General features: G+C 39.9%; 1 protein-coding gene across 1 annotated transcript in view; it reads right to left on the bottom strand.

The window, feature by feature from the left end:
• Positions 1-17,169, bottom strand: part of JAG2 (jagged canonical Notch ligand 2) — a 67,189-nt gene that overhangs the window by 41,847 nt on the left and 8,173 nt on the right. The window lies entirely within an intron of this gene.

Here is a 17,169-nt window from a genome sequence, read left to right as displayed (position 1 = left end):
TAACAGATCTATTTGCTGTTTTCTAGAAAGATATATCTAAAGAAACAACACACAAAAACACCACCCTGCATCTATAAAGAATTTAGACTTCTTTCTCATGAAAGGGGTAGTGTGAAAAATTGACGTGCAAAAGACACAGCAGAAACATAACTGTTAAAGGAAGCACACCGAGTAGTATAACTTTCCCTTAAGGAAAGAAAAGCATTATTTCAGACAGTTTAAAAATTATTTGGAAAAAACATGAAGTCTTTATTTCACACTAAAGGAAAGCTTCAGGCATCTTTCTTAGTTTTATGAACAAACACGTAAGATAGATACTGACATCCAAATACTAAGTTTTCCTAAGTTTCCATATGCATACATGTAATGTTTACCTGCTTTCAGTTTCCAAGTTGTCCAAGTTAACACTGAGCTTCTCACATACATTTAAAACCAAGCAAAAAGCCTCCAAGAACAGAAAGTTATTGCACCACTATCCCAAAACCCTCACATATACATCTCTGCATTCAGAGGCAAGCCACACCAAAAACTGAAGCTCATTAAGTACTGCAGAGCCAAGCCTTAACGTGCACAGAATCCACAGGCTAACGATCTATGAATTCACATGGAAAGAGCACCTTGTTAGGAGGAGGATTATGTAAGAATTCAGTTATCTTTCCTAGGGTGTTTAGGATTATTCAACTGTTACTTCAGGAGATGTATATTTTTACTTTAAGATAGCTCATCAGTGCTTCCTATACCCCTCGCCTCCCAGCCAAGGAGGGTTGATCGTAACACTGAAATGTTCCCATTTTAGAACAGCAGGAGCAGCAGCAAAAATAAAGATCATTGCAGCACCCTAAGCAGAAGAGCTCTTTGCCTGAGGTCCTGAGACTGATCCATTGCTGTACTCATGTCCTGATCAATCTATTCAGAAATGTTACTTAACCAAGCGGGTATTTTTCTATAGCTTAGAGTAACATATAAACCACAAACTACACCTTTGAAAAAAGACTTTCTTCTGTACTTTCAGCTTCAGACATATACTAGGGAAGGTGGTGTTCCATCATTGAAACAGATAAAAAGTTTAGTGGTAAATATTTAGATTACACTGAAGGAAGGAGAGGAAAAAGGAACCTCAGCAGTTGCTGCACTGGACAGAAGCATACTTGAGCTTGAACTGCCTTTGGAAAAGGGCAACTCATAGAGATCAGCTGTGAAAGTAAAGGCCTCTACCTGTGAGGTATGACAACGCAGCACAACTCACAGCTCCACACGTTTCTGGAAAACAAATGTCAATGGAGCATTTCAGTATCTTCACCCTCCAACTCCCTGCTCTACCCTGTCCCCCCAAACTCTGCATTTAGGGAAGCAGGATAGGTAGGATCCTACTGTCCTCTGAAAACACTACCTACACCCCTCTCCCTAACTGCTACCTGAAAAACAGATGTAGAGTGAATAGTATCAGAAAATAATACGTAGTATTGCTCTAATTTTATCTTCTGGCAAGTGCAAGTCTCCTTATTCGGCAAGGAAATTGTTAACCTAGGCAGAACTCTGCAAATCAGCACATTATCTAAAGCTGTGTTATCCACCTCTCCTGCCTTTAACAACTGATCTCCTAACATATCCCTCAGTTTTCCTGTGTTCTATTGATTTATATTAGAAGTACAAAACAGTGCTCAAGTACTTCCAGATGTCCACTTACTCATCTTACGTAAGTGCTGGTCTTTCCTACTGCAAATTGGCTGTTTCATCTGACTGCCCACATAGGCTAAGGCAGAAAAAAAATTTAAGCTGGACTTGCTGTCTTAGGAAACAGATCAGTTAACTATGCCTTCCCATCATTCCACTTGAAAGCAGGTTTGTATCTTTGCCTAGGACACTAGGGAATTTTTGTGGGTAAAGAGAGTTCCATGCAATGCACTGTTCCAGCATGCTCATGGTGGAAGGTATGAACAAGCATTCTACCAATTTTAGGATGCTTAAAATAAGGAGTCCCATAGCTCCAGTGGCAAATCCAACCACCTAAGCTGGCATACACTCCGCAGTTGAAAACATTCCTCTACTACTCTATAGTTCCAAGATGTGGAACAACTGAATTTCTGGCCAAATGACTGACACCTGCAGCCCGCACTGCCTCCTGGTGGCAGGCAGGGCAGGGACACAACTCTCCAAGCCCCAGGTTGCACAGGCCTGGTCTCAAGCTTATGCTGTCCTCCCACTGGTGACCATTAAAAACTCTAAGCCCAGCTATAAAAAGCCTTAAAGAACGTGCACAACAAAGACAATCTTTTTGCTTACTGCTATCCCATAGCCTCAGTTTCCCCATGTCTACTTATGGACTAACAGCCTAGCACTTGGCCATTTACACATGAGTGATCATATGGAGTGCAGCATTTTAGGAAGGCTTGCGGTCACACTTGCAGGATATTAGAGATGTTATTCAAATGGTAGTAAACAGTATTAATGGATAAATGCATATTTACTGGAAGATCCGTTTCAGCTGGGACAGTTCTCAGTTGTGCAACTTCCTGCTTTCTACTGACAGTTACACAGCCACCCTTCAAAACCCCCTAATAGACACAGTAAGAATGTAACCAGGAGAGAAACTGATTTTTGTGGTTATTCTACCTCTAGAGAAGACAGTTAATGTTACCAACTCAACTTGGTCATCTCTTCCTCACTCCAGCTAGTCAATAACCTTAAAGAGGAATTCCTCTCTGTGGCAGCACATTGGATCATCATGTTGCAACTACTACACCTCAAAACAGGAAACTGATTCTTAACTTACTGATTCAAACACCAACACCACCATCACCCCCCCCCCCCCCCCCGAAGTATCAAGTCTTACACTAATCTGCTTAAATTCTTTTGGATTTTGCACTTCACTTGAATACAACAGCTAAAACACTTACGGACAAGCATCCGTGTTACTGAATATGTTCATGTTCTCTGCACTGAGAGCTTTCCAGTTACTGCTCAACCATCAGAAACATATTTGACTACCAAAAACATTTATTAGTGGAAGTGCTCACCCACACTGTCACCTCACCCAATAAGCTGAGTAAGAGCTATAGGATGAATAACACTAATGAATCTAAATTCTGAAGAATATTTTTAGCTTACATAATGAACACTCATTTTATAGAAGCGCTGCCATTGTTTTGCATTAGTCACATCTGTAAAGAATTCTAACACAGACTACCCAGCACAATCTCTGCTAGCACTAGCTGCAAGTAACTCTTCTGTAGCACAGATACTTACACCAGACAACTTTTTTCAACTGTACTAATGATAAACAATGACAGAACTTGCATTAATTTAGCTCTTGTCCAGAATTTAAGGTCTGCCCATACTGCAAAAACTTTAAACCTGTCACATCATCCAGCGGTGTATTGGCTCTTTGATGTATCTTTAATAAGAACAGGTTAGCTTAAAAACTAATTAAGGTACAAAGTTCTCCATAGAGACTACTCATATAGATGTGTGTCTAAATTCCTGCATAAATCTAAAGAAAATTCTACAGTTTTCTACCAAGTATCCTAAGAATGCCCCAAATTCATGAGCCTTTTATGAATAATGCACACACACAACTACACCTGCTCCTTTTCTAACAGAGAACTCTTGCTACAGGGTGATATGACTAGCATCTCACAACAGCAGGACATGCACATTCTAGCCTACTCTCATACATAAAAAAAAGCTTTGTGAAGTAGTATCCAGTAACTAGTACTAGCAAAATATTTAGAAAATATTTGAAAAGTGACTATGGCACTGTCTGGAGTGGGAAGAGATAGGGGTGAACATACAGCACTGAAAATACATTTGATTCTACTGACTTCGGTGTCTAGGTTTATCTTCCAGAAAGAACTAAACACAAACCAGTATTTGTGCTCATCAAATACAGAAACCCAGAAGATGTTGAAGGCTACCAGTCAGAAGAGCATCAGCGCACTTCTGAAGAAGAATACAGCTTTATGAAAGAACCATTTGGTAGGAGTTAACTAAATAGATATGCCAAGTAGTTTGGAAAGATACAAATTAAGCCTGTTTATCCTGGTTATGCTGCTTCAGTGTATTTTTCCCCCCCCCCTCGGGATTGGTGTTGACAAAAGCAACTTCAAAGCATTATTCCACTGTTTACACTAAACAAAACACTCCCTATGCTATCACAACGACCTCCTTTCTGGGGAGGAGGGAAACAAGACCTGCAATATTGGTTTGGCATTGACTTATCATGAACTATTACTTCGGTATTTGTAAATCAGCATTCAAAAGGTGGCATTTTATTTTTTGCCAACCAGACATGTCAGACTTTTCACCCCAAAAAAGATGATCAATGTGCAGACAGCCCTTCCAGTCTGATATAGAACTTAAATTCTCCAAGCATGAAAAAATGCAAAAAAGTGAAGCTTGACTTTTCTGCATCGATAACATACTATTGTGTACTACTTTTATTCTAACAGTCAAAGAATTATCAGTTTCATCTGAATAAAAGGAGTGATGGGAGTTTCTACAAAGAAAAACCTCAAAAGAAATCAGGAATCAGCTATGAAATAAAACATGCTGCTCCTAAACAAATCCAGAGCCCACCTTCTCTTCCTGTTCCACAATCACACAGTAAATGCAGGGTTTCATCACCAGTCAGTATCATTTCCTTCCAAACCTCAATCAAAGATAGGCTAGTCCTATTACTAGTCTAGTTTTTTGTAACTTCTGGAATAAGTAACCAACAATATTTCTTGCAACCAAGTCCATTAAGTCTTGATCAGCACAGTCAACTCTCATACTTGGTTTCCTTGTAAGGCAAGCACAGGTCTGGGGGCTTCCCCCACCTTTTTTTCTTTCAGCCCTTCTCCCCCTCCCCCAGGCAGCCTGCTTGCCATGGAAAAAGCTGACTTCGAGGCAAGCATATTCCATTTCCTTCCCCAGGAGCACTGCAGCAAGTTCTTACAACTTCCTCATGAATAACTAACTCAGAGGTGCAAAGGGAGTACAGAAGAAATGAAGAAAGATCCTAAGAAGGTCCAGGACACATCATCAACAGAGACGCTTTAAGAGAAGACAGATGGAACAAGCCTGTAGGTCAATCTTTTAGAAGCAGATGTTATAAATCCATAATGGAGACTTTTACTGAAGGAATAAATGTTCCCCATTTAGGGGGAGTGGAGGAGGGAGGGCTGTTTTCTGAAACCTGAGGGCCACGCTCACATGCAAGAACTTGTCTGCTGAACTCAGAGCCCATTCCACCACACCAAATCATAAAGATGCCTATCCTCTAAACCCTCATTTTTCATTTGAGAAGTAAGCACCACTAGCATAGCAAGTCCTAAATAAAAGCCTTCCCTTTGGAAAACATGGCTAAACAACCCTATTTTGTTAGGAGTGCTGTAGAAGGCCAGGTCAGAGTACTGCAAACAGCAGCAGCAGATAGCAGAAAGCAGTTGAGCAAGCTGAAGCTTTCTATTTGAGAGTAATTACTGCAGTTATACTCCTCTTGGCCCTGTCACAAAAGCAGGATAATGTTTACAAACTTTGGAGCCCTACTGCTGTGTGAGGGGGACTCTTCATAAATTAGCCCCACCTGACAATCTTTAGGAAGTCTGCAAAACCAGGAGGAGAGAGGAGACTATTTTTTGCCACAGTTAACAGCCAACAAGCCAATATCTCCACCTACATGAGTTTGAACACTTCATTCCTCTCCTCCCCAAATTAAGCTAAGTCAAAACTGGAGGGGTGTGTATGTGTGCACACATATGGGGGTGGCAGGGGGAAACCTAGATGTCTAGACCATTAAGACTCATTTCATTGCAAAAGAAGCACAAATAAAAACAACAGGTGAATAAGTAAAAATTAACACCCAGGTAGATACTCACCTTCAGTTAATTACCCAGCAACTAGGTAGTGGAATCCTACCATCAACCAGCTGCATGCATCTAAAAGATAAAACAACTTCAAGGAGGAACTCAAAAGGGTATGTCAACATCAATTTGGCAGCACCTACTGTTTTGTGAAATAGGAGCATAGCATGCTTCTCTCCGAGGTGATCAAGCTACTAGATCATGACAAACCTTAACAGACTATATATCTGTAGGAAGATCTTCAAGTGAAGGCTTGAAGATACTCTGATCCTGATGCAATGGCAGACTGCAACAAGAGTTTCTCAATATGAGGGGGGGGTCTTGACATACCACAGGACAGCAAACATTTTACCTGTAAAGTTCTAAAAATCATCTGAAGTCACATATTAGCTTTAGCTAATGCCTGTAGAAACAATGACCCATTTTCAGGTGGCTCACAAAAGGCAAAAATGGCATGGCTCTGACTAGAGCTCCCCAAGGGAGCGCATTAATACAGTCACCTCAGACCACACATAAAACAAAGAGAAAGCCCTCTAGAGATCCATCTATGGGAGAAGATAAACCATGGGAAGAAAGACTTCACAAGCTTCTCATATATTAGCACCATAGACAGAAACCCAAAGCAAATCTCAGCCAATTCAACCTTGTGACAAGTCTTAGAAACAGAGTATTTGTTCCCGATACCTCAGTACTGGCCCTGACCTTGACAGCACCCTCTGTCAGACAGCTGCTGCAGACAGAGCAGCAGCATCCTTGAGTAAATAGGAAGCACGCACCTCACTAACAGTTTTCACAGTGGCAGAAGCAGGTAGGTAGCTTCTTTGTTAGAAGAGCTGCAGGAGATCTGACCAAGCAGTGACTACTACTTTTCTTCTTCAGCTGAAGAAAAGCTGTTCTGCTAGCTACTCTCAGCTCACAGGACACTAAAGGTTCTTGAAGAGCCCATCCCTATTTTAAAGCAGGGCCTTTCACCATTACACACACAGCAGCAATGCTAGTCCTCTGAAATACAAGCAATTTCTGCCTCTGCTTTTTATAGCTATCTGCTGTTCATCCCCGCCCTACTCCATCCCCCCTTCCTTGATACCACCATATACCCATCTCTGTTACACTCCAGGAGATTAAGTTCCAACTCTGAAGTCCAAACTGCCAACTATGGTCACTTAAATTTGAACAAACGGTGTAGGATTGACTTCCAAATCATTTATTTTCCTTATACTTCCAGAACTAAACAACAACAAAAATCGGTGAAAACTTAGCTACTCAGGTACAAGTGCTCCTGCGATAACTTGCCTTTGCTAAGATTTTGCAGCAAGAAACAAGAAGAATATTACGTTTAATACCAATCCATGCTATCACCTACCACACTTACCAGTTTTGTTGAAACACTTCTATTTTACTGCAAATGCCTTCTGTTTCTGCCATCCCTAGGGACCTCCTGTGCCACAGGTCTCAACAAAAGTATTAGTTTGTAAAACTGATCAATACATGAGCAATGACATAGATGATTTTTTTTTTGCCCACTGGATGAGCAAGCATAATGCTCATTAAACAAACAATTTAACCTTAGCTGAATGATCAGTAACTACAATTTTATTCTAGTGACTAGAAGAGTGGCATTCTATGAGGCCTTTAAACTAGTTCTTAGAATAACATATACAGTTTCATTTTACCAATTATTTCTCTCTTTCCATGGTATCTTTTGAAGAATTCTTTGTACCAGTTGTCATAACAGCAGTACAGTATTTCAAACCTTGTGATTTGGACTTCTGACCTTGCTGAATGTAAACTAATTTTCAGAGAGCCCTATAGAACCCTGAGTTAATGACACCTGTGACTTTGTTCTTTTGTGCAAATTTGTATTGATAAGCAAAGTTTCAAAAAATACATCTTGTGACCTGTCAATTCCATAAACAGCTACTCCTTCAACCCACCAAAGCCACAAGCTCAACACAAGCTCTTTGATCAGATCCCATTATGAGATCTGCTTCCCACCCTCATCCATGTCTTGACTGATTAATATTCAGAAGTCAGTTGGAACGTGCAACCTGGCTAGAAGGTGAAACTAGAGAAGAGAGAGAAAAACAAGAAAAACTACATCCCATGTTATGCCACTGTACGATTCTGTAACTGAAGGTGGAGGGAAGCAATGTGGTTCTCCTCCCTCTCCCAAGAGATGGTATGAATAACATTGCCCAAGAGGGTGATGTTAGAAATCAATGGCCCAGAGAAAGCAACAAGAAGGAACAAAGAATCAAATTATCTCAATGAAAGGAATGAAAGAGTTGGTCAAAACTCGTCAGCCTGACAGACAGCAGAAGTATGTGACAGAAGCATACAACACCACAGAAGGCCATGGGGATGGTTAAGAATAGATAATCTGCTTTCTTGTTCTTGAAAAGAACTGAAGGGCATCAAACTAAGCCAACAGGAGCCATGGTCAGAAGAACAGAAATAAGAGAAGACAGCACATCATATAGAGCTTGGCAGAGTGTTTACACAGGTTGCCTAAGGGTGAAGTGGTTTTAGTAGCTCTTTGGATCCAAGGGCAAACTGGGACGAAAATACTTTGGAGAGACCAGTCACAACTAGTTCAGGAAATGCCCAGGTTGAAACAAAGCTTGGGAGAATGAGAAGAAGTTTTCCATCTTCTTGCCCTTAGCTTTCCATGAACATTATGTTCCCTGAAGTCTGCTTTCAGCATGGGTGCTGTTCTGAAGCAAGTATTCCACTTTTTCTGATGTGAAAACAAGAGAGTAGTAAAAAAAAAAAAATCAAACCAGCAAATTACACCTTGGAATCTTGCATGCCTGCCTGAGCCATTAGTATCTATACTAGGGTAATCGAAATTATGACTAAGGAACTTTAGAGGAAAAAGGGAAGCCAGGAGAAACAAAACACAGTTCCAAATTAGGTTTATAATTAGGGACTCAGAACTCCTCTTTGAAAGCTGTGACAGAAGTCATAATTGAAAAATCTAACCAAGATTCTCCTTTCTGCAATACTGATGTCACATGAAATAAAATAATTGCAAAAAAAAAAATAGCATCAAATCATGTATGCAATAGATGCATCGCAAGCCACGTACCTGTTGCAGTAGATGCAACAAATGCTATTAAAAAAAAGACAAGCTGAGCTAGAGCTATTAACAGGGAAATCTTTCTATTTGGAATAAAGGGATAGAGTACTGTAGGCTTCTGAAAGTTCCCCTGAGGAAAAGGTAATCCAGACTGTCTTTTAAGAGTGATTAAGTCACGTGGCACAAAGCAGAACATACTGTCATCCAAGCCAAGACAAGAGAAATGCACAAATACAGCAAGCATTTATCATTTATTAACTAGCTGAAGATTGACAAGTGTCAAATGAAATACTAAGCTTACTGATTTTATAGCATTTTTTCCACACTAAACAGGTCAGTATATTTGCGATAAAAACCCTAGTTTTACTATAGGAAAACCAGTATTTATCTTGGGGGAAACAAAGTGAGGTTTACAAAGAAAGATAACTGAAATAACTGGGCAATTCATCTCCAAACTTTAGCTATTCTATATACAGTAGTCAAAACCTACTGGGTTTTCTACTTAACATGGATAAAGGCTGGTGCTAGTCTTAGTTACTCTTTCTCCACTAAGAAAGTGATTCTGCACTGTCTATGTATGTTGCTGAGCCAAGTATCACAGTTCCAGACAGACACTAGCTGTAGAGCAAGCAAGAAATACCTCCCTCATTAAAAGCTGGACCTCTCAGTCACTCAAGAACCAGCCTGTCTAAGAAGGTAAAAAAACCTAAAACAAAACAAGAAACCAACAGCTTTCAAAACATCATCTATGTTCTCCAGAGGGAATTAGGGGAAGAATAGAATAGAAAGGGTGAAGATCAGGTTAGTATGACTGGCACAAAAGCTGTGAAGTCAAAAGCATCTGTGACAGTCTGTAAATACCAGCTAACAAGAAAGAAAAAAATGTTAGAACTTTGAAGGTGAGAAGGAATAAAAAGTGAGAAAAGTAACAGACTTACTGCAGAATTGTCCCTAACTTGACAGAACTACCTCAAATATTGTAAAGAATCCTTGTCATTACTCAAGATACCAAACTACAGGAAGATCCAGTCTCTTCAGAGCAAGCCAGATTAATGGCCTAGATTTCTAAAAAATGTTCCTAAATACACTGCACAGATATCTAGAGTACTCTGAATAAGGGAAACAGCAGGTATACCCACTTGGCTCTTTGGATCTGCCACAGTAGCTATGTACCTGCCAGTTGCTATAAGTTCAGCCCAGGGTTCAGACAACAGAGGTTCAGGATTTGAGTTGAGATCAGAATCCTCAGTGACCTCAGGAAACTACATTTTGAAACAAAATGAAGAGGGATGGGGAAGCAGGAATTAAGACATCACAGGCCTTCCAGAGTCATAGCTACTGAGGTAAACCTATTTTAGGTAAACTTTTTTGACTTGAACTTTTGCACACTGTCCAATAGGAGAAAAAAATGCCTTTTGTTCAGTACCTACGGAAGATCTTCTCCTTCAGGTCTCTAAAGTCATCAGAAAAGACTTGCAGAAACTCAGGACCATTCAATAACTCAGTAAAACGGTTTTTCTTGTATGTAAAGGAAGCCCATCCCTCCACACACATTCTAATCTACAAAGAGCATGGCAGATTTTACTTGCCTCTTGGAGGCAATCCTTATATCCGTTGGACAAAGGCCAAGTGTTCCCCCCCAAAAGCTTTAGGCATGTGGAAAACTGGCCTCAAAAAGGACAGCTTCTCCCAACTGCCAGCTCTTCCACAGCAGCCTGAGCACTGCGATGCTTTGTTCATCATGACCACTGTGGAAGAACGACCAACACTATTGAGAAGGATGATACGTACACAAAGTAAAAGCTACCTGGAAAGAGTCTTCACAAACCACTCTGCTCACCACATAGCTTTGTTTCAAGTAGCTGATCAGAGCGCTAATGATGAGCACAGAACATGAAAGACTAACGCAACCAGCAAATACCAGTGCTCAGAAGAAGCATTAGTTATCCTTCCTACTGCCACAGCTCCCCTCTGCTAGTTAATTTACCTAACACATTTACACTAAACCTTTAAGCAATCTGATTAGAAGTTAACTGATCTTTAAATATCCTTTAATATAGGTGTTGTGTCTGTTCCAATGAGTTTTTCTGGAAAGCAAACTACGATATAAAAAAATAGCATCAGCAAGCTTTCCTTCTATACCTTAGAAGAAATTACATAATAGAAAGGCCAGCCAATTACCAAAACAAAACTATTTTAAATATAACTACTAAAGCAATAGAATTTGGTATGGTATACTACAACCATAATATAAAAGGAAGAGACGTCTTACTCATTTACCTGAGTAAATGCCACAGTTTGCGTTGTACCTGTCTCTCAAACATGAGAGCCTAGAGAGTAACCTCCCCAGGTTTTGTTTCTCTTTTGACAGTTCTAAAGCAGAAGCAGCAGGAAGGAAAATGAAATTAATCACACCTGCATCAGTATCAACTCTGCAACCCTGCTAAAACCTCTAATATCAGCCTTCCCTCCCATTCTATTCAGGAAGAACACAAGGTGTTGATTTTTAATTTAAATTAGAAATTGAGATTAAATTGGAAGTTATACACAAAAGAGTAGCAATTCCAGCAGATGTTCCTCTGCTAATATCCAATGGGGGGGGGGGGGGGGGAAGTCAGAAACCTGCCAGCAAACACTGGTTTAGATGGGGGGTCACAGGATAAAGTTTCAATAGTCATTTTGCCTGATCATTACATAGAAGAAAATAAACAAGCTATTTACACCTTAAGATACTTTCATGATTTCACAATTATTAAGATACAGTCCCCTCCACAGCTGGAGTTTCCAGAAATCTGAGTTAATCCAACAGCAAAGAACAGAAGATGAAATTGTATTGATGAAATTAGAGAACAGAGAAAAAAGCCTTTTAGAACAATGTGTACATCACCAGACAGACAGTTGGGTGGTATCTTAACATAATTTTATTAGATTTAAGCAGAAGCTTTCAGCCTTGCTACCACCTTTGAACTGTTTCAGACAAACCTGATATTAACCAAGTATCCACGTCCTACTATTTTCCTAAGACTTGGAAGAAATCCAAGATAAATTAAGCCCGTTATACACACACTTTCTTGTTGCATTAATGAAAGCGTAATGTCTCTTTTGAAGTATATGTAACAACCATGAAGACCCATTAAGAGTTAGCGCAAGACTTGTTTTATGCTAATATTTAGAATTCAAAGATGAACTGGTAATTAATACTGCTCTTCCCCTCCTCTCCATGTGGCATGGATATTAGTATCCTCTGGGCACTTCAAGCCATGCATCATTATAATTTCAACTTGAAGTCAAGAGGGAATTAAACTAACTATGTAATAACATACTTTAATTATTGTTCTAAACACAGAACACCTGCATGCGCTCTCTTTTGTATTGGAAATATGTATACTAAGAAGGTAGGCAAATACAGGAAAAAAAAAAAAAAAAAAAAAAGATATGCCCCCAAGTTCTACATATGTAAAGTTCCTGGGAACAGAGTACTGTTTTAATCTTAACGCTTTTAAATAATGTTAGATGTTGATAGCTAGCACTGCAATCTTCCCTTTTGTTTTTGAAAAAGCAAATACCCTCAAAACCAATTCAAGCTAACGAACCTAGATGTCTTGCCCTGGGAAGAGGAGAGGCCCATCCTCAACCTCTATTTCTAATGGAACACAGATTAGGGCACTGTTTTTCTAAATCCTCTTCAACTCTCCCATCAGTCCTACCCAACTGAGTCAACTCTAGAGCTAGCTGGGCAGCATCAGTCCCACTTGACAGAGGACAAGCGAGGCAAAGACTGCTGGCCCACAGTGATGGCCAACAGCTGACTAACTAAACACTCATACAGCTCCAAACAAGATGCACTCTCTTTCTCCAAGGACATTAGCTCTGAGCACAGGTATCATCACAGATGTTTTCACTGTAAAAGGACACATACATCTAGGTTTTACTGCTACATGGGTTGCACAACAGTTTCAGTTGATTTGAATTTCACATTTTCACAAGAGATTTATCAAACAGTTTGTAGATTTCCTCATGGCTAGTAACAAGTGTCATTAATCCAGAGAAAGGGGATAATGCACTCAAGCTGTCCTTCGCTTCAGCCCCAACCCGAACACCAGCTCAGTTCTGAAATTCTGCAGATGCTAAAGAAGCTGGCAGAAAAAGAAACAGAAAGAAAACACCTTGTTTCATCCTCACAGACAGTTGCTCACTTTCCCTTACAGCCTCCTCAGCTCTCTGGATCAGGACACTGCAGACACAACCAAAGCTGTGTGTTTTACTGTTCTCCATGAATTTACAGGAGTAAGCTGAGCAGAAAAAAAGTCACCAATGTAAAACACAGTGCAGTTCTTTCAAGTAGATCAACACACACAAAGAACTTGAATACAGAATTAAACAGGGATTCTGCACACAGATTTGAACACTTAGTTTTTTCACAACTGAACTCTGGTGCTAACCACATATGTTTAACCAAGTTCATATATATGTTCCTGAAACAAATGCTTGTATTGTATTCCAACAGCAGGACTGAATCTTCTGAACAATACCTCATGGCTACAGTAAATCTCTATCCCATGTTTGTAGCACCATATTGTAGCACTATATTCTATTTAATTACTATTAAAAATGAACTACCTACAGCGGCAAATAAACACAGCATACAACAGATTCCTTGGCAAGCTTAAGTTTCACAGACTACTAAATCTTGAAAATCCATCCTACAGGCTCAGGGACAAACAAATTATCATTAATAGCAAGCTGCCACAAGACTATCTTTTCCTGCCAACTAAAGCTTATTTCATTTACCTTGCATTTGTGGTGATCTGGGAATAGATATGAACAGATTGAGAAGATCTGCAACAGTTTGTTCTTCTGTCCAAGCCCTCTGACAATTACATTCTCGCAGTCCACAGCTTAAGCCCAGGTCATGCAGCGTTAGAAAAAAGTTATATGAATTCTAGAAATGAACCTCTGAAGAATTGCTACCGGTTGGGTTTGAGCAACCACTTTCCCTCCACTTCTTACAGAGCAAGAAGAGATACGAAGTGACTACAAGTTGTAAACCATACAACCCCAAAGTTAATACAGCTGAACAGCAAACATCAGAAGGCACTGCAAGCGACTAAATATTTGACAGCCAACATCTTAAGTGTGTATGCAAGTCTAAATATTTCAGTTTCTCTACTTCCTTCCCTTCCTCACTTTCTGACAGAAGAAAGCACTGGTCTGTGTGTATGAGTCATGGAAACAATACTTCATTCTACAAAGTTTTCCAACAGCTAAATACAACACTAAAGCATTTTGAGCCTATTTATAAACATATGGTTTAAACAACAGTTTATAATCAACACAGGAGGTGCTACCCATTCATTGTTGTGTACAAAACCTAGTCATTAGTGCAGGGCAGCAGATGGCTACACCTGCTCTTAGTAGTCCAAGTAAACATGGTCAGACTTCTAGACTTTGCTGATTACATGCAGCCAGTTACAGTAAAAACTCCATGTGATGTAACAAAAATTGCGTTATTGTAACATAAGAGACTTAGAACTATCAAAAGCGCTCAAAGAATTGTACCTGGTGTAAGAGAATGGAACTACCACTAAAATCTATTAAGCAGTAGCACAGGTTATCAGACCAGTGATATTAAAATTGTCCCCAATCAATAGGAAGAACAGTCACTGGTACCAAAAACTGCACACCCTAAAAAACCTTCTACTTCAGTTTTGATGGAGCAGATCAATAATTAAACTATTTACATTATTTCTCAACTTACTGCTTAAAGCGCATTTCAGTCAAGCCTTCCAAGTATGAATAAGCTCCCTAATCAGAACTTAAGTTCTCCAGCTGGAATCGTGGACCTTTAACATTAAAAATGTAGACCGTGTTTTAAGGTAGACATTTCAACTTTATAATGCTATCAACAGAAATAAACATATTCAGGGAGGGGAAAAAAAACCTGAAAGAATTTGATGTTTTAGGTTAACTGCCAGCTCATATGATATTTCATTGCAAGTTGCATGTACAGAACTGCTTAATAAGGAGTAAGCTAAGCTCTACCTCAAACTAGCATTTTCCTACCAACTGTAGGATACTGCATCTATATTAACATCACTTACTCACTGAATGTCCAGAAATGTAATGTTTATCCACTTCAAATGTTAGATGTTTAGATTAGATATAAGGAAGAAGTTCTTTACAATGATGGTGGTGAAGCATTGGAATGGGTTGCCCAAGGAAGTTGTGAATGCTCCATCCCTGGTGGTGTTCAAGGCCAGGTTGGACAGAGCCTTGGGCGACATGGTTTAGTGCAAGGTGTCCCTGCCCATGGGTTGGAACTAGATGATCTTAAGGTCCTTTCCAACCCTAACTATTCTATGATTCTATGATACTTAAAGTTACTTAACCTGGTACATTCAGAGTAGTAGAAAGCAGTGGAGAGACTAGATACCTAGTGGGCTATCTGGAAGCAGAGGAGGCATTGCAAGAAAAAATTTAAGTGTAATAATAATCAAATAGTAACGTACTGAACAAAACCCATAAGAACACACCCTGCTGGGAACAAGAAATATCTATTCAGGACTTCCAAGCCTGAAGCAGGATGTAAACAGACTGCAGTTTATATACTGATATTCCAGCCTTATCTCAGATTTAAAAAAGGAAAAAAACTTCAGAGAATGAGCACCTGTGCATCTGTCCAAGGGGCATATAATTGGTTACCCAAGGACTATCAGGCTGTTTCTTAGCAACCTCTACAAGCTCTAATCAAGTAAGACTAAGATTGTCATTTAGCCTTGAAATGCCTTGCCCCTTCCATCTACTATAGCATTGTTATTGAGGCAGTCACTTCAACCACAGATAAAAATCCATGCTTACTATGAATTTCAGCTGACAGTTCTTCTTAGCACTTGCTATCAGATGATTTTCATGTCAAATATGCTTTTTACTCTTTATTTAGGCTCTGAAATAGCAATTAATGAAATAAACCTCTATTTTTCCTGCTTTCTATACAAAATAAAGACTGCCTACAACTCTAAAAAACCAGCATTGGGAATAAAGTTTAATAAATGAGCATAAGCTATAACTCAACTCTTAAACAACATCTCCAAATATCATTACAAGAAAAATGCTTAATATCAAAAGCAGCAGTAGGGACATTCAGGTAAATAGCAAGAATTTATCTCAGAGCTAGATGGTACTTAAATCTCTAGTGATGCTGAAATGTATCTACGATGTTGCTTACATTGGATTTCTAAAATCAAGTATCTTTGAGCAAACCTCTGGCCATCAGACCAGGAAAAAAGCCAGAGGCATTGAGTAATGGAAAAATAAACTCATTGGTTCAGTCCTAGTCTAGCATCACTGCTCATTTATAACATCAATGGACTATCAGTGGACAGTCTCCACTTAAGACAGCAGTCTTAAAGTTTCATGTTTTTCCTTATACGGTAAGCAAAAGCACCAAAAGTCTATGGTTAAATCAGGGATGGACACTCCTCCCTGACTTAAGATGATCTACACAAGAGCCATCACACAACTCTTTGGCTCACACCCTCCCAGTCTCCCAAGGTGTATGCACCAGAGGAAGACCACTGCTCTGAGAGGGTCCCACCACCCCACAGGAGGCAGAAGTTTAGCAGGTGCCCACCATGACTTAGCACAGATGGTCTTAGACATCCATACTGGTTCATTCTCCAACCCTGGAGGCAGTGGTCAGGCTACATGGCCACCTCCTCCTCACATGCGAGCTGAACATGCAGCTCAAAACTCACTATCTGGTTATGGCACAGTACTGCCAGCAGTCATCTCTGGCCAAAGACCAACTTGTTTTAGACACCCAGCTACCAAAAGCCAGAGCAGCTTCCTAGCAAAAGGCCCATCAAAAGTAGATCAGAGAGCTGAAGAGGAAGAGAACGGTGGAGCTATTGCCGAAAAACAGTAGTGACTATCCTTCAGGTAAGCATCTGGCTAAGCTTTACAGAGTCAGAAGCAATGCCAGCATATCCTTAATCCCTCACTCCTTGAGGTAGCCTCTCTCTCTCTCCAAAGTGAACTCCCAAGCTTGTTCCAGATCAGAGGTTTACTATCAGCTAGAATTGGAGAGGACCAAAGGAAAGTAAATTGGTGTGCTAGCAGGAAAGTTACCCCCCTTTTTAGTCTTTTCAGCAGGCTGAGCAGCTCTGAACTAGAGCAAGCAATGCAAACAGGACCCACACAGAGTTGACAACACATTGGCCTTGTTTTCACAACAGGAGGGAGGGAAGC

Source organism: Strigops habroptila, chromosome 4, assembly GCF_004027225.2.
Source record: "Strigops habroptila isolate Jane chromosome 4, bStrHab1.2.pri, whole genome shotgun sequence".
Taxonomy (NCBI): Eukaryota; Metazoa; Chordata; class Aves; order Psittaciformes; family Psittacidae; genus Strigops; species Strigops habroptila.
Note: the sequence above shows the minus strand (reverse complement) of the source record. Positions and strands in the feature narration are given on the sequence as shown.